Source organism: Lolium rigidum, chromosome 7, assembly GCF_022539505.1.
Source record: "Lolium rigidum isolate FL_2022 chromosome 7, APGP_CSIRO_Lrig_0.1, whole genome shotgun sequence".
Taxonomy (NCBI): Eukaryota; Viridiplantae; Streptophyta; class Magnoliopsida; order Poales; family Poaceae; genus Lolium; species Lolium rigidum.
Genome location: NC_061514.1, coordinates 295,124,650 through 295,150,038, shown reverse-complemented (window position 1 = coordinate 295,150,038; position 25,389 = coordinate 295,124,650). Strand labels below are relative to the sequence as shown.

Genomic DNA, 25,389 nt, shown 5'->3' with positions numbered 1-25,389 from the left:
CAGCGTTGTCTGATATCAACGGCCGGTCACGCCTAGCCAAGTCGCCAGTACAGTCTCTCCTGGTGCTTTGTTCCTGGTTAGTTCAGACCAATGACAGAAACAGTACTGAAGCAGGCAACACTGATGGTAGCAACAACAATAGATGTGAACTAGATAGTGTATTCCCCAGTTGAGATATTTCAACTATATCTTTCATCCCTGTACGAACAATTTATGGCACAAATTGAGGCATCTTTTATTTATAGTGTGTTGCCTTTTTTGGGTGATCTACTGTTACTAGGTTGCGTGATTGCTGCCAGTTCACCGGAGGCCCTTCCAGTTGAAGCCAGCCAGCACTAGCCATGTTGCTTCCTCTTTCCTTGTGAGAGTGACCTCATGGCCACAAACACAATGCTTCTGTCTCCTTCACATCACTGCAAGGTCACCACCTGCTCCACTTTCCTCTCCTTTAGTCTCATTTAAGCTTTCATGTGTATTCTGATGCTTGGTGTGGGCACAGGCAGGACAAATAAATATCTTGTGCTCTATTTCCTATTCATAAGTATGTTGTGGCAACATCTTTGTGTGTGTTTGAATGGTTGGCGTTGGCAAGTTCAAAGCCTTTGTGGAAAAAGAATGCCACACAAGATCTCAATGATGTGATAACTGATAACCATTTATTCTATTCAGAATGCTACAATATCTTGGTGCTGTGATTTTCCACTAAAGACATGTGACCTGATTTCACCCCCTTTTGTATGGACAAATTATTTATTTGCTTGAGCTATAGTTTAGATGCCCACTGCTTAGTCCATGTTGAGGTAATAAATTTGTATCCTGTAGCCCTGCTTCTTCCTTTATGTATCGAGCAAATTTTATGCTTATATATTTGCAACTATATGCATCTCATGGCTTCTCTTTCTTATTTAGTGTAGTTTTGCTCGCTAAAACTTGCAGTCTGCATTGCTCATCAATTTATAGTGTTAAAGGGGCTGACATTCATTTCGGTGAAGAAGTCTATTTCAGGTGAGGGCATACAATGTAATCATTCTTTCATGTTAGATAGTTTTTCACTTTATTTGATTTGTACAATATACTTGCATTCTGAGCACTCATCACTGGTTAATTCTTTCTCATCTGATTACTATGCCTTTTAGTTTTACTATGAATTCCCATGCATCTTTCTGACTTGATACCTAGCTCCCCCAGCAGAAATGCTTGCGACACATAGAGCCCAACATCGGTCATTCCACAAATTTTGTCCGCGACCTGTACTGTTCAGTACCCTCCATGTGGCCTATTCGGTGCACGATCACAAGATCGTATGGACCAGCTGGGTTTCTTTGAAACTTTGTTTGAGCGACAACGCAGGCTATCATATTGAACTTAGCAGAACTACAAACTAATACTAGAGCGAATACTAGACCAAGATGATAGAGTAAATTCAAAAGTGAAGAAATTAGCTTGGATCGATTAAAAGAGGACAATGAAAAACCCCATGGACCAATGTACTATTCGGTTTAGTACATCTATTGTTTACAATAATTTTCTATTTAATTATAACTATGAAATAGTTCTTATAATGTTCCCTGTTTCCGTCTTTGAATCATCAACATTTCCTTAGAAGATGCTATTTAGTTGGATTAAGCTCGTGTTTAGTTTTTTAACATATGACTGGAGATAGTTCTGATGTGAAAATTAGTGAAGTGCTTGCAGTGGATGGTCGGTGTGATTGTATTCTAAGTTGGCATGCACTACTTCGTGAAAATCAGTGGGCTTGCCATTAATGTGCTTTATACCTATTATTTCTCTGGTTATGTTTTGTTGGGGAGATAAGGTGTTTGATTTAAGTCCAAATATTCATATTTTATTAGGTAAATTTTGATACATATAAGGTGGCCACGGTCGGATAAGAATAGCTTTTGAAGAAGTTACCTCACGAGATGAAACATTATCATTAATTATTGGATAGACATGTTATGTATATCTAGGTTAGAATTATTTGCATATTTTGGTAAAGGTAATCTATTTGGAACATATTATAACAATAATAAGCCAGTATGCAGCAAAGAAAACATTTGGTTGCATGTTGCTGATGCTGCTTGCCACTGCCTGCTGATACTGCTACTTGCTGCTGCGTGTTGATAATACTGCTAAATTGCTGATGCTACTCTCGGATGCTGGTGTGGGATGTATGATCTTTCATGAGGCTGATGAACAAAGGCAGCAGCGCTGGGAATTGGCTGGATTTATTTTGTTGTAACAAAGGTATGCTTTAAATAGATAGATACAATGAAGATGTTGAAAATATGAAAATGAAATTTATCTGCTTAGTAATTTGTGCTACTGAATTTTGGATAGTTCAAATAAGAAATATTATTCGAGTGTGATGTCTAAGATTATGATTTCAACAGAAATCAAGTCGACGTATAATCAAGATTGGAAGATTAGAGCGTTCTGCCACATGATAAAAAAATGTTAAAAAATCATATGCTAAAGTGGGAGTTCCCTTTATTAAGAGAAGTCAAGTTTACAAAATGTAAGATATTTGATATTCCAGATGACGTCTATCTGAGAGTCATAGGCGACAATGAACCACTCTCGGATGTTCTGCTCCTTTCTGGATGGCGGCGCGTCTCTATCCATGGCCGCTTCTTATTGCCATGTCATCGGTCCAGAGGCGCAGGAGCTGATCCTTATTCGTGTCTCGGGCCTAGGAGCAAGCAGAGGTGCCAATATCTCAACTCTTTCACCACACTCCTTCTCATGCAGTTAATTTTTCTCAAGTTCTTACATACCAACCACCAGTTGAGTGAATAAGCTTCAGTAGGTTGGTGATTGATACATTACTTAAGAAAGTATATGCAGTTGTATATGATGTGTCAGATTAGTGCATCTGGGAAAATCTCCAGCTGTTCACCTTTTAATCGCTACGGTTAGCTTTGTTTGGTGGGAATTTAGTCTCTCATGGGAGATAATTAAGGATTTAGTTACTAGGTATTAATATTACTACCTTGCTGTGGTGTAAAGGTGTTGGATTCCCAAGTTGGTCTCGTGATTGAAGTGGATTCCCGGGTACATGGTTTTGGCTGTGGGGGCACTTCATTTCTTAGTACATAGTTTCATTACATGCTCATAGCTGCCATTCAGTCATGGTCAGACCAAGTAATGGTCTCAAACTCTTATCGAGTTCACCATAAATGGTATAACTATGATGTGCATGTTGACTGGCGCAATTAAATAACTTGAGACCAACGGGAGTTAAAAGCCAAAGCTTTCTTGTTTTCCATATTTCCTTAGATAGTGATATTTCTCTTATTTAGAAATATACTATACTTGATTTTTGTCATTACTGCAGAGACATGGATTTTAGATACGAAGTTTGTAGATATTTCAGTATACAGTGTGGGATGCATTCCTACTGCAGCTGGTAGTGTCAGAGTAAACCATTGGGCCAGATGGTGGAGCGGGACATATCTATTTTAGTTATGGATGCTTCTCTTGTATTGGCCCCTATTTCACACAAATAAATGCTTGCTAATAGATATCGAGAGGAAACAAGCCCGTCTAGGTGAACATATAGCCACACATACATACCCTTTAGATACATGATGTTATAACGTTGACCAATAGGGGAAGATTCCCTCCCTTGGATATATGTTGTATATGTTGTTAGACAGATGAGACCTATTAAGCAACGATTTTATACACGCAAGATAACACCTTGTTTCACAGAGCTGCGCAATCGCAAAGCTTGGCACTGAGCTAGCACTCGGTTTCCAGAAGAATAATGTTATTGGAGCTAATCAACGTGTTCTCTGAATCTTATATTCTTTGGAGAATTTAAAGGTGTAGAAATCTCTTTTCTTACATTTGAAAGTTATATTCAGGTATTTAGAGACGCCTCATGACGTTAATAGAATGCTCACCTTGATTCACTGTTGAAGATTTGCGGCAGATCAAGATTTTTGTAAATTATAAGTGTAATGTTTGTAACTGATCCATTTGTTAGTCATTGTTATATATGTGTTGTTTACAAACCATTTTAATGACCAAATCCTTCCAAGCCAGCACTAAGCTCATTCTTTGTCCAGGTATTGTTGCAATTTCTGGGCCCGTTAGTCGGTGCTGACTTTGGTGCTATATGCGGAAGGTTTCCATGTGTGAAATTTTATGGTGGAGATGCTGACTCAGAAGTATGCATCTCATGTCTGGGTTCTGTTGGTGGTGGCTATCTTTTGTATTTGTATGGCGATACTATTTCCTACCTTTCAGCAATTTCATATGCTCCTTCGCCTACTTCTTAACTTTTTCTAGATGCGGATGTATCTATAACTAAGATGTGTCAAGATACATCCATACGTAGACAAAACTAAGGCACCTATTTTTAGACGGAGGGAGTAGTATGTTTTTTGTGTGGAAAATGACAACTCAATAATCTCCATGGAGTGCCTTTTATATCTTTCACCTGTTGTGCCATTTCGCCTTGCACAATCCAAGTTTCTGAACCATAAGAAATGCAATTATGTTGATTCTCACCGACATGTAAAATAATTGGCCGATAATGAATAATCTGTGATAATTGTTGAAGTATAAAGAAACGAGGAAAACAGGAACCTTCAGTCTTTTTGGACAGATGTATACAAGTGGAAATAAATAAAAGTTGTATCACCTTTTTTATGATTACATTTCAAAAATCTCCTTCCATGTAGTTTCTCAAGGTTTATATAATTTTGTGTTTCTTATGCAACTATGAGAAATACTTCTAATTTCCGGACAATCAATGTTAGGGGATTAAAAAATGATAAATGGTGGACCTGAACCTTAACCCTCAGGGTATCTCCTAGAAAGCAATGTAAGTTGCTCTTTACGTTATCTCTTTTGAAACCATAGGGGCTATAATCATCAATGATACGCAGTAGTGGTATAGTAGAACTATTTTTTGGATGAATCACACAAGGCACTGTAAAACCTTTTTGGGATGAACCACACAAGATTTTCTTGAAATAAGCTAGAAAGAGAGGTTCAACATTGGTGTAAAATGATTCTTTTAGATTTGCTCATGTTTAATTACTGTTAGAACTTTTGGGTGTTTATTCATATACTTGTTGCTCCATTTTGTGCTGATTTTTTTAGACACTGAGTGTTTGTTTATGTGTGTTGTTTCTCCATCGCATGGTCATTTCTTTGGCAATTTATCGATATTTGTTAAAGTTTATGGCTGCACGTGCATCAATATTAGCTTACAAAATCAATCACATTGTATGTGGATAAGAAAAGAAACGTCAAGAACAAAAACAGGTGCAGCAACGCGCGCAAGGTCCATCTAGTCTAGAGTTATGTATAACATAGTTAGTGTTGTATCGTTAAAATCTTTGTGTCTCTGTAAGAATAACTAGACTAATTAGAATTACCTTAATTCTTATTTAAATGATGTCATCCGTTAATTTTGTACTATAAAAATTGTTGCAACTCCACTTGCAGAGGATGCACAAATCACGATGCATATCCGTTGGTTTTGAAGTTGACTGAGCTGAGAATAGCAAATCCTTCTCTTTCCTCATGTAAGTACAGCTGGGAGCAGCGTCCATACTATCCATGTTTGCACTTTTATGTACTGTCAATCGCCCGATTACAGGTGCCGGGATCACTACTGGCTTCACGAAACGATTAATTAACGAAAGCATCAGAATATACAAACGCTGGAGTCACAACTTGACATGAACTACACAACGAGTTACTTCTGCTGGAAATAACAAAAAAGAAGTGTTTAATACCCACAAAGACGAAAAAAATACACTCCATACAATGTGCCTAACAAATATATAAACAATAATGGCATACAAACACTCAAATTTCTGAAACTTTAACTTACATGTTCCAGGTTTCCACATTATTTTAAAATACTTGAAACAAACAATTACAACCATGACATGTCTGGCAGTTTCAAAACAAATCAGTGTAAACAAGTACAGTAACTGAACTAATCTGCTCTCTCCTTTTCAAGTTTTCCATATGCACAAGGTGCCTGGTCATACATGTGAGATCGTCAGTTGCCGCACACCAAGGTCGCTACCACACCAAAATGATGTAAGTATCAAATTACCAGACAAGTATTCTTTACACAACACAAAACCCAACAAACAAATGATCAAAACGATAAAGCTCACTCCCAGCCAGATATTATTTGCCTTCTTAAATTGAGCTTCCACATTCCTTTTGGCAGAATATTGCTACCGCGTCAGCCGACAGCCTTCATAATCTCTTGGTTTGACAGGGACAAATGATAGACCTGTGTCTACGAGCACCCCAAGCATTTACTTACTGGGCCTAGAAACTCTAGGAAGCCAGGCGGCGTAGGTGGGGGTGAATTTTCATCTGCTTTTGAAGAAGGCAGATGTTTGAGGAAGGCCCTAACTGCGCCAGTTACACCATCCTCAGATTCCATGGCCTTGGCAAGCTCCACAGCCTTTTCTTTCACCTACAAGCACACGGGAAGCTGTAATTTTACTAGCCAAGAGATCATTATATACAAACCAGTAATGGGTACCGGACTTTCTCAATTTGGAAATTATAGTTCAGTACTGGTTCATGCATATCCCAAAAGCCAGTCCAGTTTGAGAACTTAAATCTGAATAACTGGTACCTGTCTTTTGGAACCCTGCTGGGTATCAACACAGTGGTGAGTGTCAGCTAACAACAGAAACTTTTTAGAACCTCGACTAAATGATCATTCATCTTGAATATTTGGACATTGCTTTATAAAATAGAGAAGGTTATGTTGCAACTTGATTTTCACTAGAAACAGAAATTAACATAGCTGTCAATTTTCTTTGGTGCACGTGCAAAATGCTATAAGGTGGGGGAAGGGAGGAAATCATAGAACTACAAATGTGCTCGTTAACCAACAAAACGATCGTAAGAAATGGTAAGTATTTTAAATTTGCAGGAATGAAAGTGAACAAAAATCATTACTGATGTGGCCAAACATCAACACATGAAACTAGAGTTTGAATTACAGTCATCAACACATGAAACTGAAGTTTCAATTACAGTATAGGGGCCAAAGAGGAAAATCTACCAAGTTAGTTTGAACTTAAATAGCATGTTGGAATGCCTAATACTCCCTCTGTCCCACGAAAAATGACCAAGGTTTGTCAAAATTTGGATGCATCTAATACTATTTAGTGTCTAGATACATCTAAATTTAGACAAATCTCGGACAATCTTCAAGGGACGGAGGGCATATATCCTAACCAAATTTCCATGACTTCATGTTCCAAAGTTCTAGGTTCCAAATGGAGGATGGATCATGGACATATATATTTCTAATTAGCTGGGTTATAATCTAGCAATTTTGTATACCAGTATATCACAATCATTTTTGCAACATTGTGTCTGGCCTACCTACACACATCTCTGCCGTACAACTATTATCTATTATTTGTAATATCAAACAAAAAGAAAAGATAGCATCAATAATTGATTGTGTATTTCTGCCCAAGTGCAAAGGATAAGTTACCTCTGGCTCCAACATGAATTTTATAGCATCAACTAGCTTCTGCAAATTGAATTGATCAACTGGTATAGGCACAGGCCCTACCCCTCGAGCATGCACCCGGTCTCCCCAGAATGGTTGATCGCCAAAGAAAGGTACAATAGTTGTAGGGCACTAAATAAAAAATATACTGAGTTAGAACTCATTCAAAGAGCTGGTCCCAGCATTCGAGCATTTTTTTAGAGAAAAATAGAAAATATTATGATAAGGAGCTAATTGTCAGTTACTGAGCTAGTTATAGACAGTAATATGTCTTTTATCAGAGAGAACTTCTGCTAATAACTGCATGCATACACTGAGTAGAAATTGATTTCAACAGATTGTTAGTAAGAACTACCTTATAACAATTGGTTGAAAATTATACTTCTTGTAGTACTATCTATACCTAATAATAAAGTACGAAGTGTTTCTCCATCAACGGTCGTGATCTCCATCGTCTGTCGGAGAGTTTTCCTTCGTTTGTGCCGCCCATGGCTTCCAAGGTTGGTTCATACACGTGCAGGAAAGTAAAAAGAATCGTGGTGGACTCTGTTTCCTCTGCCACACCACAATCCGACCCAAATTACTCCCCCGGCGGCAGGCCAACCCTCCTGTACTTATACACGCGTACTGATTGATCAATTTTCTCCGTTCTGCTTGTTCTTTCCTCTCGATTTCGATCGGGATTCCTCCTGCGATGCTGATTAGCCAGCGTCAGCCAGCCTCGCTGTGGGATCCCTCCACGTCCATCACCTGGAGCATACATGGATTGGCAACGGCCAGAGCTTTGGCTAGGAGGCGCGCACGGCAGTGACACGCAAACCGCCACCAAAGCCTCTTCCATTGCAAGGAGGCAGCATCGTGCTTTCTCTCCTATACTCGATCTTCCGCGCTGGGGCGGCGACCACAGCTTTAGCTAGGAGGCTTGCACAGCAGCAACACGCAGACCGCACCCAAGCCTCCTCGATTCCAAGGAGGCAGCATCGTGCTTGCTCTCCTGTATTCATCTTCCGCGCCAGGACGGCGACTAGAGATTTGGTTAGGAGGCGTGCACTGCACCAAGCCTTCACGACTGGAAGACAATAGCGCTGGCACAAGACCACGACCGCCTCACGTACCGTTGTCATGGACATGATCGCCAATTTCTGGCAATGAGCCAATCTACCTTTCTCGTGGCTGGTGCTATGTTAATGATAGTCTGCAGATGTGCACAGGTGCAACCGCACAAGTTCTCACTACCGCGATGGCCGGATTTGAGGCAGCGGCAGCATCTTGGACGCGGAATGGAAGAACTGGCAAAGAGAAAGGGGATCGTGCGGTGTGCACAGTTGTGTAATGACGGAAACAGCTCTTGGAGGATCCATCAAGGACGACAGCGTGACGACCAACTTGGAGGTAAGTCGCCGGCGCCGGGAGGGCCATCGTAGAGAACCTTTCACCAGGATGAGCCCCACTGTTGAGCGCAGCAGTGTACCTGAGGGGTGAGGGACAATAATAATAACACGCGCACCTGCCGAAGACCAAGTTCGACGGCGTGGCTGTGCTAGCTAGCTAAGAAATGTAGTCTATACAAGCTAAAGCCAATACGGTCCACCTGATCGATCAACCAGCATGCTCACTAAGGAAAGTACTCTATCCAAGCTTTAGCCAATATACATGCGTGTCCACAACAATACACGTATGTCCAAACTTGATCGATCAGCCCACCTTGCTTGCTAGCTAGCTAGCTTTTTAATGTTAAATCTTTGGCTCTCAAAAATATATACTCCGAAGAATTTGAAGTAAACCATTGTATGCGGATTGTGCGGGAGTGACAAGTAATTTAGATTCAAGGGAGCATTAAATTTAAAGATATAGTCTACAATAATACAACAACAACAACAAAGCCTTTATTCCCAAACAAGTTGGGGTAGGCTAGAGGTCAAACCCATAAGATCTCGTAACCAACTCATGGTTCTGGCACATGGATAGCAAGCTTCCACGCGGCTCTTTCCATGGCTAGTTCTTTGGTGATACTCCACTCCTTCAGATCTCTCTTTACAGCCTCCTCCCATGTCAAGTTTGGTCTACCCTTGATCGTCGCTGACCCAAACCGGTACGGGAAAGACACAGGCGGTCAGGAGGCGGCTCAAACCCATCTAGGGTTTCATCCCTCTCGTCGGCGACGCTGCCGGTTCGCTCCGCCTCCGGTGGCCTTAGGGCCTTGGAGGTGTGGCGGACCGCAGCCTCTCGCCGGCGGGAAGGTTTCAGTTCTTCGTTTAGTTTGTTCTCGGTGTCTTCTTCGGGATGGTGAGGCGGCGGCTACTTCTCGAAGTCGGAATAAGGTCCTCCCGTCCTATCCTCGCTCCGGTGGTGCATCTAGCGTCGGCGGAGGGCGTGTGGAGTTGTGTGTCCGGCGGATCTCCCGAGATCCGGTCGTCTCTCGTGTTTGATTGTGTGGTTTCGAGGTCGGTCTCTTCCGATCTACGGTTGTCATCATTGGCGATGGTTGTTGCTGCGGTGCGCCGGTCCTTTGGGGCCTTAGCACGACGACTTCCCGTCCGTCTACTACAACAAGCTCTACTACGACAAGCTTTGCCCGGCTCCGGTGATGGAGGGGCGAGGACGGCGGCGCGCCTTCGGCTCGTGCTAGTATCTGTAGTCGTCGCTAGGTGGTCCAATGACCTTTTTGTAATTTTTATTACTTTTAGGCATCTTTGTACTACTGTTGATGATTATTAATAGATCGGTGGAATTTTCGCAAAAAAAAGAAGTTTGGTCTACCCCGTCCTCTCTTGATATTATCAGCACGCTTTAGCCGCCCACTATGCACTGGAGCTGAGCTTATGGAGGCCTGCGCTGAATATGCCCAAACCATCTTAGACGATGTTGGACAACCTTCTCTGCCATCGGTGCTACCCCAACTCTATCTCGTATATCATCATTCCGGACTCGGTCCTTCTTGTGTGGCCACACATCCATCTCAACATGTGCATCTCCGTCACACCTAATTGTTAAACATGCCGCCTTTTAGTCGGCCAACACTCAGCGCCATACAACATTGTGGGTCGAACCGTTGTCCTATAGAACTTGCCTTTTAGCTTTTGTGGCACTCTCTTATCACAAAGAATGCCAGAAGCTTGGCGCCACTTCATTCATTCGGCTTTGATCCAGTGGTTCACATCTTCATCAATATCCCCATCCTTGTGCAGGATTGACCCCAAGTACCGAAAGGTGCCCTTCTGAGGCACCACCTGCCCATCCAGGCTAACCTCCTCCTCCTCGTGCCTAGTAGTACTAAAATTGCACATCATGTACTCAGTTTTAGTTCTACTAAGTCTAAAACCTTTCGATTCCAAGGTTTGTCTCCATAGTTCTAACTTCCTATTGACCCCCGTTCGACTATCATCGATTAGGACCACATCATCCGCAAAGAGCATACATCATGGGATATCTCCTTGTATATCCCTTGTGACCTCATTCATCACCAAATCAAATAGATGAGGGCTCAAAGCTGACCCCTCATGTAGTCCTATGTTAATCGGGAAGTCATCGGTATCGCCATCTCTTGTTCGAACACTTGTCATAACATTATCGTACATGTCCTTGATGAGGGTAATGTACTTTGCTAGGACTTCGTGTTTCTCCAAGGCCCACCACATGTCGTGTCGCGGTATCTTATCGTAGGCCTTCTCCAAGTCAATGAACACCATATGCAGGTTCTTCTTTTGCTCCTTGTATCTCTCCATGAGTTGTCGTACCAAGATGGCTTCCATGGTCAACCTCCGGGCATGAAACCAAACTGATTTTTGGTCACGCTTGTCATTCGTCTTAAACGGTGCTCAATGACTCTCTCCCATAGCTTCATTGTATGGCTCATAAGCTTAATTCCACGGTAGAACATCCCCTTTGTTCTTGAAGATTGGTACTAATATACTGCGTCTCCATTCTTTCTGGCATCTTGTTTGCCCGAAAAATGGAGTTGAAGAGCTTAGTTAGCCATACTATCGCTATGTCTCCGAGGCCTCTCCACACCTCAATGGGGATACAATCAGGGCCCATTGCCTTGCCTCCCTTCATCCTTCTTAACTCCTCCTTGACCTCAAACTCCTAGATTCGCCGCACAAAACGCCTACTGGTATCATCAAAGGAGTTGTCCAGTTCAATGGTGGAGTCTCCCCACTGAACAGCCCGTCGAAGTACTCCCGCCATCTATGCTTAATCTCCTTCTACTTCACGAGCTGGTCTGCTCCGTCCTTGATGCATTTGACTTGGTCAACATCCCTCGTCTTCCTCTCTTGGATCTTGGTCATCCTATAGATGTCCTTTTCGCCTTCCTTCGTGCCTAACCGCTGGTAGAGGTTCTCATACGCCTGACCCCTTGCTTCACTCACAGCTCGCTTTGCGGCCTTCTTTGCCATCTTGTACTTTTCCATGTTGTTTGCACTCCTATCTAGGTACAGGCGTATGAAACAATCTTTCTTCTCCTTAATAGCCTTCTAGACATCAGTGTTCCACCACCACGTATCCCTAACTTAGCTTCTACTTTCCCTAGACACTCCAAACTCCTCTAAGGCCACCTTACGAATACAGGTCGCCATCTTCATCCACATATTGTCCACATCACCTCCTTCCTCCCACGGGCCCTCCTTAATGACCCTCTCCTTGAACGTCTGAGCTACCACCCCCTTGAGCTTCCACCACTTCGTTCTAGCGACTTTCGCACGCTTATCCCGCTGGAAACGAAGTCGAAAGCGGAAGTCAACCACCACAAGCTTATGTTGATGAACAACACTCTCTCCAGGTTGTTAGGATGATCTCCACCATGTACGAGCCCAACGGCTCGACGTGCCCTTTGACCGCGCCCTGATCGGGGGCGCCCAACCATTCACTGGTTGGTGCCCCTGTCGCCTGCGCTATATAGAGTGGTAGGGGCAGTGGCACTCGGTACGAGGTGATCTGGAGCTGCCACTCGCCCCACCAACAGACCCACCGATTAGGGTTTGCGCAATGCCGGCGGGAAGCTCCGCCGCCACCACTCCCTCACCGATCCGCCGCCGTCACCACGTCAACGTCGACGGGTTCGTCCTCCTCGCAGGGAGAAGGTAAACATCACTGCATTCTCGGTGTCTCTCCCTCCCTCTCACAGTACATGAATACATTTAGCTACAGAGATAGTTACTACTCGATCAGATCTCACACTAGTCGATCTAGCAAATATATCATTGGTATCAGAGCTTGCTAGTGGTGTAGATCTTGTGATTATCGGGTAGAAAGAAACAACAAAAAGAAACCCTAGTTCATCACCGTTTATGCACGTTTCTGGCCCGTGAGCAAACCCTAAACCGCACAGTGAACCGAACCCTAGATCGGAAGAAATAGGGGAGGGGAAAAGAACCAGCCACCGGCCGATGCCCTCAGGCTCGCCGGCAAAGCATCGAGCCGAAAGGCAGCACCTTGTTTCTCTCCAACCAAACCATATGGGGTAAAAGATCATCACCGGCTGCTGCTGCTTGAGCACATGGCGCCGGCAAAGAAAAGAAAAGAAAAGAGCACCACCTTTTGAGCCACTTGCCGACGGTGCGCCCACGCAAGGGTGCACACACGCGCCGGCAAGAGGGCCAAAGGGGGCTGCTGCGTCCCCTGGTCGTCGTCGGTGTATGGTGGCTGGGGGAGAAGGGAGGAGCTCTGCCGTGGCCGGCGAGCTCCCAGACAGGGCGTGCGCGCAGGAGGCGTTCCCTCTCTGTGCAGCCAGAGAGAGGAAAACAGGAGAGGTGGGAGAAGGCGGCCATGGTGCAATCGTCGGTCACCGGCGGGAGGGCGCCGGCCGCCGACGCTCGGTCGCTCAGCCGCCAGAGAGAAAGGACCAGAGAGGGGGTCGGGGGCAAATGGCCCTAGGGTTAGGGTTTTGGCCGGTTGGACCGGTTCTTATACCGACCGAGATCGGCGCCCGACCGTCGGATCGCATCCGGCGGCCAGGAGCGAACCGGTACACAGCTTCGGCCTTGGGCCGCTATGGCGGGCCGCTGGCAGGCTGTGGGCCGCGTCGAACAGGCCGTATCGCAACGCGCCCGAGCGGCGCACAAAGAAAGCTGCTCGCGTGGGCTGTGGGCCGCGCATTAAGTTTTGGGCCTAACCAGTCTGCACAGTTTTTCTGTTTTATTATTTACGGAGGCAATTTTTTTAGGCAGTTTTGGGTCATTTTTTGGCCAAATTTTGTCTAGTTTTTTCTGAATAAATAGGACCAACGAAATATTTGTTCAGAAATTAAAAAGTAAAGGATATGCCTCTGAAAAATTAAAAGTTAATAGTTTAAAGTCGAAGTTTCCGCTGCAAATAGTAAAAGAAGCATTTTTGTCAAGATTTTTCTGAGCAAATTGAACCAACGAGATATTTGTTTTAGGAAATAAAAAGTAACAGAGGTGCTTATGAAAGTTTTAAAGTTTAATGAATTCAAAGTTTCCGTTGCAAATAGTTAAAGTTGCATTTTAATTTTGAAAAAAATGCAAAAGTGATAATCAAAATTTGAAAGAAATGATTAAAGTGATTATTGTGACAATTATGGTTATGTTATTCTTAGACCAACGTTATTAATGACATGATCATATTTGTTGCAATAAGGTGTGCATTTATCTCTATTTTTCTGCCCAACGGTGATATAGTTTTAATTGCACAAACAGTTGTATGTTCTAATTTTGACCAACGTTGGATTATTGGATGCAATTGTTGTTATGATCTCATTTCATTGTGGTTTAAAGGAGTGTACTACTTGATGAGTCGCATCAAGGATGTTCCAACCCTCGGAGGTGACAACTACACTTGAATGGAGAAAAGAAGGTCGATTTGTCTTTGAGGTGGTGCGGGTTCCCACAGTAGGTCGGACCAAAAGATCCGATCGAAATGACAAGGATGATGATGCTTGCATGGCGAGAATAAAAAGTGGCTAAGTGCCATTTATAAAGAATACAATTGAGAACGCTATTGTGGGCTCAATTGCAGAGTGTGCTTCCGTAGGGGAGTATCTTGAAAGAATAAAGAGCCAATTGGTTCTTCAAAGATATGTGCGACCCAGCTGCTGAAGCAACTGGTGACAGAAAAGTACACATGGACATGAAGGACATGGCGAGTGTGCCATATGGTGTAATAATACTTATGTTGGGATTGCTTTACTCCATGATGAGCTTTATTTACTGTCCTTGCGTGAAAAAGTATTCTCTGTGTGTAAAGTGAATGAACAAATACCCGCGTCGAAAAAAGAACAAAAGAAAAGGAAAAGAACTGATGAATCATCGAAATTAAATTATGGCACTGTCGCTTAGGCCATATTTCGAGGGGGGAATAGAAAAACTCGTTAAAAATGATATTCTTCCTCCATTAGAATTCTCAGACATAGAACGGTGCATCAATTGCATTAAAGGAAAATTTGTAAAGCAAATTAAAAAGGGTGCAAATCGAAGCACAACAACACTAGAAATAATTCACACCGATATATGTGGACCATTTCCTATGAAAAGTGTTGATGGCTATGATTCGTTCATAACATTCACGGATGATTACTCCCGATATGGTTATATTTATCCAATAAAAGAAAGAACAGAAGCATTGGATAAATTCAAAATATTCAAAGCTAAAGTTGAAAATCAGCATGATAAAAGAATAAAGATAGTTAGGTCTGATCGTGGAGGGGAGTACTACGGTCGACATACTCCATATGGCCAAGTCCCTGGACCTTTTGCAAGGTTCCTACGATGAGATCGGAATAGTCGCCCAGTACTCGATGCCGGGCGAACCTCAGCAGAATGGGGTAGCTGAAAGGCACAACTGTACCCTTATGGATATGGTGCGCAGTATGATGAGCTATTCCACCCTACCATTGGGATTGTGGATTGAGGCGTTAAAAACCGCTATTCACATTCTAAACAAAGTACCAAGCAAATCGGTGCCCAAAACGCCGTATGAGCTATTGACAGGGAGAGTGCCTTCTCTAAACCACCTAAAAGTGTGGGGGAGCCCTGCTGAGACCAAAGTATTCAATCCAAATATCGCAAAGCTAGAAATACACAAAGTTTGTGGAAACGAGACATGCTGTCTTCTTAGAAGACGAAATGATGAGGGGGAGCATGGTAGCTCGGCAAATTGATCTTGAGGATAAGAGGGTGCATGCACCTAATCCGATGACTCGGGAGCCATTTTTTGCGCTACCATGTGCACATGTACCGACGATCCCTGCGATTATGGTGCAAGCATCTGTTGTGACTCCACCCATGACAACGATGAGTGAAAATTCGGAACCTGTCCGTCAGGAGCCGAATGAACCATTTGTTGAGCATGAAAGGGAGCAACAACAGCAACCTCCAGAAGCTGAGCCACAAGTTGAGGAACAGAATGCTCGAGATTGAGGCCCCTAGAAGGTCTACAAGAACTAGAAAATTAGCCATTTCGACTGATTACAAAGTTTACAACACAAAAACAGTTCATATGGAAGGTGATCCCACTTCATATGAAGAAGCCATGAGAAGCCCAGATTCATCAAAGTGGGTGGAGGCCATGGAAGACGAAATGAGATCGATGAGTGCCAACAATGTTTGGGACTTAGAGAATATTCCTAAAGGAGCCAAAACAGTGGGCTGCAAATGGGTCTACAAAATAAAATATGACTCCAATGGGAATGTTAAAAAGTATAAAGCACGACTTGTGGCAAAAGGATTTACACAAAGAGAAGGGATAGATTACAATGAGACATTTTCTCCGGTTTCATGTAAGGATTCCTTTAGAATCATCATGGCACTAGTTGCACATTTTGATTTAGAGTTGCATCAAATGGATGTAAAGACGACATTTTTAAACGGGGATTTAGAAGAAAATGTCTTCATGAAACAACCCAAGGGTTTCATCATGGAAGGCAAAGAAGAAATGGGATGCCGCCTAAAGAAGTCCATTTATGGATTAAAGCAAGCATCCAGACAGTGGTATCTAATGTTTAATGAAACAATTAAGAGATTTGGATTTAAAGAAAATATTAAGGACAATTGCAACTCCGCCTATGTTGTCTCAACATAGCCGGTCCCAAGCCCGGGTAAAGGAGGAGGGTTGTGATAGGCGAGGCGAGCCAACGTAAAAAACCCAGCCACTCTTATGGAGATGAAACCCAAAGGATTAAGGACAATTGCGTTTATGCAAAGTTTAAAAGTGAGAAATATATTTTCCTAATCTTGTATCTGGATAATATTCTGCTTGCCAGCAGTGATGTTAGTCTACTGCAAGAGACAAAGAAGTTCCCGTCCTCAAATTTTGATATGAAAGATCTTGGTGAAGCGTCATATGTTTTGGGCATAGAAATTCACCGAGGTAGGAATAACGGAGTATTAGGACTATCGCAAAAGGCTTATTTAGAAAAGATTCTAAGTATAATATGCATAAGTGCAGTGCCAAACCTGCCCCTATAGTCAAGGGCAACAGTTTTGGGAAACATCAAATTCCCCAAAATCAATACGAGCTCGATCAAATGAAAGCGGTTCCATATGCTTCGGCTATTGGAAGCCTACAGTATGCATAAGTGTGCACTCGCCCTGACTTAGCATTTATCACCGGAGTACTCGGTAGATATCAAGAAATTCCAGGTTTTGAACACTGAAAAATGGTAAAGAAGGCATTGCGCTATGCGAAAGGCACAAAGAACTACATGCTAACATACAGAAGATCTGATTCCCTAGAAATAAGAGGGTATTCAGATGCAGATTTTGCGGGGGATAAAGATGATAGAAAATCCACATCTAGATATGTATTCACCCTCGAGGGGGGGGGGGCTATTTCGTGGAGAAGCTCCAAACAGACGATAGTTGCATCATCCATGATGTATGCAGAATTTATAGCATGTCATGAAGCCACGGGGCAGGCATTATAGTTAAAGAAATTTATACCCGACTTGAAAGTGGTAGATTGTATTGACAAACCACTAAAGATGTACTGCGACCTGCAGTATTTTATGCTCACAACAACAAGTCGAGTACAGTTACGAAACCGACTGAGGTTAAGTATTATGTTGTGAAACACAAGGTCCTGGATCAAACTATAAGTCTCGAGCATATAAGGACAAAAGATATGCTTGCGGATCCGCTAACGAAAGGCTTACCACCCAGTGTGTTCAAGGAACACGTAGCCGGCATGGGTTTAAGGGAAAGTCTTACCTATCCTGGATCATAAGAGGCCCAAAAGTAAAAGAATTTGTTTCAAAATAGAGAAGTGTATTGTGGCTATCTGATTCTATCGGCAGTAGAGCTGAGACGATGAAACATGCCCTATGGACTGATCCAAAATGAAACGAATAAAATGAAAGTATAAAGTTAAAAGTAAAGTTGAGATCAAAGGGGAGAATGTTAGGATGATCTCCACCACGTACGAGCCCAAAGGCTCGACGTGCCCTTTGACCGCTCCCTGATCGGGGGCGCCCAACCATTCACTGGCTGGTGGGCCCATGTCACCTGCGCTATATAGAGTGGTGGGGGCAGTGGCACTCGGCACGAGGTGATCCGGAGCTGCCACTCGCCCCACCTACAAACCCACCGATTAGGGTTTGCGCAGTGCCGACGGGAAGCTCCGCCACCACTCCCTCACCGATCCGCCGCCGTCACCACGTCAACGTCGACGGGTTCGTCCTCCTCGCAGGGAGAAGGTAAACATCACTGCATTCTCGGTGTCTCTCCCTCCCTCTCACAGTACATGAATACATTTAGCTACAGAGATAGTTACTACTCGATCAGATCTCACACTAGTCGATCTAGCAAATATATCACAGCAAATATATCACAGGTATCACCTTACAATCTAGGCACGCACTCCTGTCTTCTCTCCAATAATATATCAAATAAAAAAAATAACAATAAAGTGAGGTTACACGGATAGATCAATTAGAAGTTGATTTTTTCACTCCCGCTACAGCGCATGAGTTTTTAAATAAAAAAACTGATTTTTAACCGTGAAATTCTTTAAGGCTTAGAAAAAAATCAAGAAATATCAACCCACATGCATGATCGAGAATGGATTTTGGAACAAATTTTGGGTCCTGCCAAAAGTTTTACATTCAAAATTTTATTTCATATTCTTCCGTCGGATAGTGTAACTTACGAATAGTGTGAAAGTCATGTGGCATTGTGATGAATGGCTCGTGTAACCGACGAGTATAAAGCACATCATTACTTTGCACTACATAGAGAGAGAGGGTGAGAGGGAGGGGGCGGGTGGAAGAGAGTACCGCTGCTTTGAGGCCGGCAGCTGTCGTTCCAGCTCCACCATGGTGTACCTATGGAGGTAAAAAGAAATTGTGAGTCCTACACTCAACAGAACACACAAACAGACATTATTAGCATAACATAAAGATTGACTGATGATCACCAAAAATAATATTATATTTATAAGAGATAGTACTCCCTTCATCCAAAAAATGATGTCAAAGATTTGTCTAAATTTGGATGTATCTAGTAGACACTATTTAGTGTATAGGTACAAATCTCCGACATCTTTTACGGGACGGAGGGAGTACAATTCATGCACAATAACAACCAATAGCTTACCACTGCCTTACACTGCAGGAAAAGCCAATCATGAGGGCAGTTGTCGAGCACATATATAGAATCTTTTGGTTACGCCCTTGCGCAAAAGGTTCAAGAATTAAGAATTGACACAAAATATATGCCACGGCCATATAGTGCAACATGCACACAAATCACGAGATGAACTTACAGGTCCCAAGGCCACCCCACCCTTTGTTAATGATACCTCTCTGTCCAGTCATTTCGAGTGCTTGGACAATTGTTTCAGTCATCTTTGCTGGATCTTGAACTGGCTAGTATATCACGAAAAAAATGTAAAATTAGTTAAGGAATTGGGGTGACTTCCCAAAAGCACACATCATTACAATTTTAAAATTTCAGTTAGAGGAGAGATTTTTTGGATGCAACAGAAAACCCTTACTGGAACTAGTAAAGATTTCTCTAACTAACTGATTCCATAGCATATAACAACACCACAACAGCAAACTGCATCTAACAAGGAGCTCTCATAGTACCCCACCATTTCATGTAATATTGTATTTCCTTATTTTTAAACCTTGTACATAGAGGTACATCATACATGGCTAGCATAGGCATATGAGTGGCAGAGAGCAATCACACACAGGAAAATTATAAGAATAATCAGAAGAGAACAATTTTCCTCAGCAACCTGCAATCTCCATATGGATGAACAACAAAATAGTGCATATGCTTAAGTGTTCATGCCAAAATAAGTAATTTGTTGAAAAAATAGACATTTCGGATATCAGCAGTCTCAAACATGCAAGTTCAACTATTGTTTTTAGATGAATGTGTAACTGAAAGATTACAAATTTGCTACATCTTTAGTAGTTAAAGTTAGAAAGTTCAAGTGCATGTTATAGAACATCACACTTCCTGAAGGACAGTACAAAAAATTACACAATTCACCAAGACATTTACACGGCATTGACCTCTTCTGAGACTAAAACATGGAACAGCAACTGCAGAATTGTTACAAAACTGCAATATCGCAAATGACATATTTATGAATTTAATTAGTTTAACTTTTTTTGGACAGTTAGCATTTTGTATCTAAGAATGATCTCCTACCATCCGTATACAATATTTCTAATGAACAAGAGCTAAACATCAGTACCCATGCCCTCAAGCACACAAATAGCTTCTGCTATGAGATGCTGCAAAGCTTCTAAGGGACAAACCAGTTTCTAAATACCTGCTATTGGAAGCAGTGACAAAAGCACAAAGCCATTTTCAGCAGTAAAACATGAAGTTCACTAATCCACAATGTGCATTTGCTGCCATTGACCCTATCTTGTCAGGCAATTTAAACTGTAGACACAAATCTAAGCCAACAAATGTGCCAGCACATCTTGAACAAGTTGGAACACAATAGGTCAACTAATGCACCAAATCAGAATGAACAGCACATATAAGGTCAAACTGATCTTACGAGGCTACCGAAACCAACATAAATGGGCTTGTCACCAGCTTCAAGCCATTTCACAAGTTCTTCAGGAGGTACGTAATCAGAAGCAAGATCGAGGAAGCAGAATCCAACCACATCAATCTTGGGGCCCCAGTCTGCATTCAAATATATGGCAGCTTTGACCTTAAGTTAAAGATCATGCACAACAAAGTTACTGAGTCGAGGATAACTCAGTCGGAATTTTTTATGTTATAGTTTTTTCAATGAGCTGCTCATTTGTGCATCACAACTGCAATTAGAATCTCAATATACAATAATAAAAGCTCCTTAGAAAATTAACAGTGATAATCATGCGCATATTCTAGGACTTTCCTTATGATGTCAGTATTCCCTGAAATTTTAATCTGCTAGGCTACAGATAACAGGAAACTGGATGCAACTGCTCAAATAGTTGGCATGCACAATTTTACTCTTGAAGTAAACTATCAAGAAGTTTGAAGAACTGATGCAATAATTCAAGTATGCTAGATCACTAGTGCCATCACCATTAACTAGTTAACCACTTAACTCACCAGATTCAATTATCACAATACTAGGAGAAGGTGTCAGGTGGGATCCCACCTAAGTCCCAGTTATACATTTTGGCTTTCCTAGTGCAAATTTCAGTGCACTAGAAAAGCCAAAATGCACTATAAGTGGGATCCCACTTGACAGTTAACACTCTAAGAAGGATGGAATCACCTAATGATATTGTTTCATTCTGAATTACTAGCCCCTCTTCCATGAAGTGCAATACATGAGTATCATGTATCACAGAGTTTTGGCAACTACTTCACCGAAAGCTGCACTTGTAGCTAACTAGTAATTGCTGATCCACATTGTCATGCATAAATAGAGAACATAACCAAATGACGCATGTGTATTTTGTAAAGAAAATGCAGTAGAAACAAAATCATTCAACCATATAAATGTTTGAACATTGGCAAATGGCAACTAACACAAGAGAGGCAAAGGTTAAGCATGACTCAGTTTCAGCTCAAATTAAATTGAATCAGAGACCTTTAGGTTTGGGGACAAGATGAGGACTCCAGATGTATCCATGAGGAATGTCACTTCCAGAACCCTGTGAACCACTTAGGTATGTTACTGGACGCAGCTTCAACTTCTTTTTCCTGAATTCATTTATCATATCCCGTATCCCAAGCCAAATCATAGAGTCAACAATTTGGTAAGAAAGCTGCAAATGTAGACATACATTAGAAGGTAACAGATCAGCTGAGAAAATGATACTATTTGTAGAAATAAAATCTAGGGCATCCAGTTCAAGTAGATCTTTAGACGATGCTTTCAGCTAGTTAGGTTGGGCTATTTGTTATGATTGCAAAAGCTGAAGCTAGCCAAACCGGCACATCTAAGCAACTGAAACCAGTAAATGAAGCGAAATAATTTGTCCTCAAAAGACACTTCATGATTATATTGTGACTATATGGTCCTGCAGGCAGCAGCAAGAAATCAAGAATCCGGCTGTTGTAAAGAACTCCGCTTGATTCAAGAAAACTAAAGCAATCTCTTGTGTTACTTAATACAAATATACATGTGCAAGAAGTTAATACAAATAAACAGAACAAATTCCTGGTGAAGGAAACATAGGGTTTTCGGATTGATGATAAATCAAAGACCAGCCTTGCCTCAATGCATGAGCTATAACCAACTATAGATTTCAATAACCAAGGTTCAAGCATATATACGACAGCTACTCAAAGATTCACTACAGCAAAGACAGAAAATACCTTAGTGATACTACTCCATAAGATCACACGGACCCCAAACTTTTAAGTTTTAACTCGATCCATGGAGGCCCCAAAAGACAAATGATAATAGATAGCAATTCTTTGTTTATTTCTGCTAAAATAATTTTCACACATGTCTATTTGTGTGATCCTTTTCATGAAATTTGCAATGATTTACATTGGGTTCAAACAAATCACCCAATACTCTGAACATATGGTAAATACAAAATAAGCTCACTCGATATCCAGCTGATGTTTTCACGCGAGAAAGAGGATGAGGAAATTCACTAGTTGGCCTAAACAAGCAGCATAAGTTAGATCTCAAAATGACTATTACTCAGCAAATGCCTTCAGAAAGGAAGCAGAACAACAGTACTCACGTCCATGGCATGGTAAAGAATATATGAATGGGTACTTTTAGTGCCTCTGCCACATGTGTATGTCCTGAATAAATATTGAGGTCAGCAGGATCAGCAAATTCGTAATTTTACATATACTAATGAAGTAACTTAACATGGTTCTCTGGATCATATAATAAGAGAGAAAAATATGAAAAATAAAATGATCCAAAGGCACATGCAAACACATAGGCGAGACAGTATCACCTCATCCTGTGGCATTAGAGGCTAAAAATAAAGATTCAGCATATCTTTTCATCTCCTCACAGCTGGCATGCAGTTCATTAAGATTATGACTATTCTTCTCTATTCTAATTTTTTACCATTATTTCTTCAAAATTCTTGAATTTGGCGAATGAAAGGCAATACAACTTGTTACACTTGCATAATTTTTCAGTAAAAAAATTGGAAATACTTTTGTGCTTACACGCATGAGTGTGGGTGTTTCCGCCACTGTTTGCTTTGAGAGTCAGATAAAAGGAGGAGAGAGAGAGCTACTTTTTCATCTACCATGGCGAGCAGGAATCTCGAGGAATAAATCGGCGGTGACGGAAACACCCACACCCAGGCGTGTGTGCACAAAATCCATTGTCAAAAAAAAATATCCATTTTCAAGCAGTGGCACAGAAGTGATCCCTCTAGAGAAAAGGTGAAACAGGAAGAGATCGTTATGAGTTTATTACTAAGCCAGTCTCCTTATTAATGGCAAAATAAAGTAAACCATCACCCTGATAAAGCATAAAGTAAGAAATTGAGATGGCCTACATCAAATTGGTCTGTATAAGTAAACTAAACTGAATGTTGTAAGATTGAGCCGTGTGTGAGCGAGGTATTCAGGATTCAAATAATATTATAAAATCTCATAATCATGTGGGATGTAGGATCTTCATTGAGAAGAACCATGTTGAATAGTGTTCTGCAACTTGGTCGTCAAGGTATAAATGCTAAGAGGATCCTCATCCTAACAGCGATTTAAATGAGTATGGTCCAAATACTGATATTTTTCTCTTTGCCAAGAAATAGAGCATAAGGTTGTGTAGTAAGAGAGATTTTCCTTTCAACTGTAAGTTTTTGGGTAAGTAACACACATCATAAGAAAAAAAATCCAAAGTAAATAAGATATACTGACCATATGCTGGTGGGTTAGCAATAATTGCATCCACTTTGAAAGGAATGCCAGTGTCAGGGTCAGCATCCTTGCATGCAGGTAGCAAGGAAAATATAATTTCTTTCATCTGCTTTCTTTGAATAGGGATTTCTGATGGGCCTGAAGGCAGGAATCCTTTATTCTTCACCATGTCTGCTCAGAGTGTGAATATACCAAAGAAATTAATAGTATTCGTATGATATAAAAGTTTGGAAAAACAATTATATCACAATACATACATTCGGCAAGTAGTTTTGGATCTCCACCAAGTGGGAAAAACTCCAGCCCAGCTGTCAGTATGAACTCCTTATAGTTGGCATGAGTGGCTAATCTCACACGGTGTCCATAATCCTACAATAAAGGTCACAGATGATCCTTGTCATAACGGAAAACATCAATTTGGTGACATACTGACATTAAGCTGGAAAGAGAGGTACATGAGCTAACCGAAGTTCCCAGACAGCAACACAGAAATATGGAATTAACAACAACGTTAGCTTGGACTAACCTGTAAGCGTTTTCCTATAGCAACAAATGGCTGAACATCTCCCCTTGTACCCACAATAAGTATAACAATCTGCATAGGAGGTCTGTATGGTATATCTGCTCCATCCAATGATTCTTCAACGGTGACATCACCATAGCCATCATCTGCTCCAACATCAACTGGAGCCAAATCCAGAGTGCTTGGTACATCAACAACCACAGTTCCATCATCTTTCACTGTAGCAATCCGATTTAACATTTTGAGCTGTGTGAAATTGGATATGGAGGGGATTAAAAAAAACATTCATTGGCTAGACATAAAATGAGTGCATCTGATACTTGGGCATGTCCCAGGCTACCACGCACAGTTTGTTTAAACTTACAAGATTTAACATAACTATATCTTTCCAACCTGCTAAATTAGTCGCAGTTTCATCAGTTCCAAATTTCTATAGAGATGTACGTTACATATTAAAAAATCTTAGTCCCAAACATAGTAATGACAACCTACATACCGATGCTAACATAGTTAACAGTTTATTAACTCATAGGTTTACATAAACAGGTGAAACACACCAACAGCATGAAGAAAAAGCTAGAAAGAAGAAAAAAAAGACGAGATGGACAGGCTAATTTATACGCACCTTTTTCCTTATGGAAATCTTATCATCCAATAACTGTTTAGCAGGATCATTATTTTGTCGGCGTCTCTCAGTTTTTGACCTTTCCAAATTCGATGGTCCCGTAGTTTCAGCAATTATTTCAGCATCCTTGATGACTCCTGGCATAGTGCTTGATCTATGGAGATTTCCGTTGTCTGTAAAGGAAGGATGACTTGAGAAACTGACCAACAACAACAAAAATTACAGCATTTTTAGTTTACATGCCTAAATTATCAGAGCATGAATGAAAGAAACTGGGGAATTCAGCTGTGTAAGAAAAAGATCATTTTTCTTATCACATCCTTTAACGTGCTATGTTTCTTTTATAGTTGATGCAATCGACTCATATGGGAATGGGATAAACTGATCACAGCTACAGAAAAGGTTGGGAAAACTCAAGTGGTGATTCTTGGTGTTCCAGGACAGTGCAGGG

The 25,389-nt window shown here is 41.5% G+C and overlaps 1 long non-coding RNA gene and 1 pseudogene across 1 annotated transcript; one reads left to right on the top strand and one right to left on the bottom strand.

Moving 5' to 3' along the window:
- Positions 1-210: 210 nt before the first annotated feature.
- On the top strand, positions 211-4,444 carry LOC124675865. The gene is made up of 2 exons (XR_006993450.1): positions 211-2,708; positions 4,074-4,444. It is a non-coding gene; the product is annotated as an uncharacterized LOC124675865 (long non-coding RNA).
- Positions 4,445-5,958: 1,514 nt separating this feature from the next.
- Positions 5,959-25,389, bottom strand: part of LOC124673013 — a 65,055-nt pseudogene continuing 45,624 nt past the window's right edge.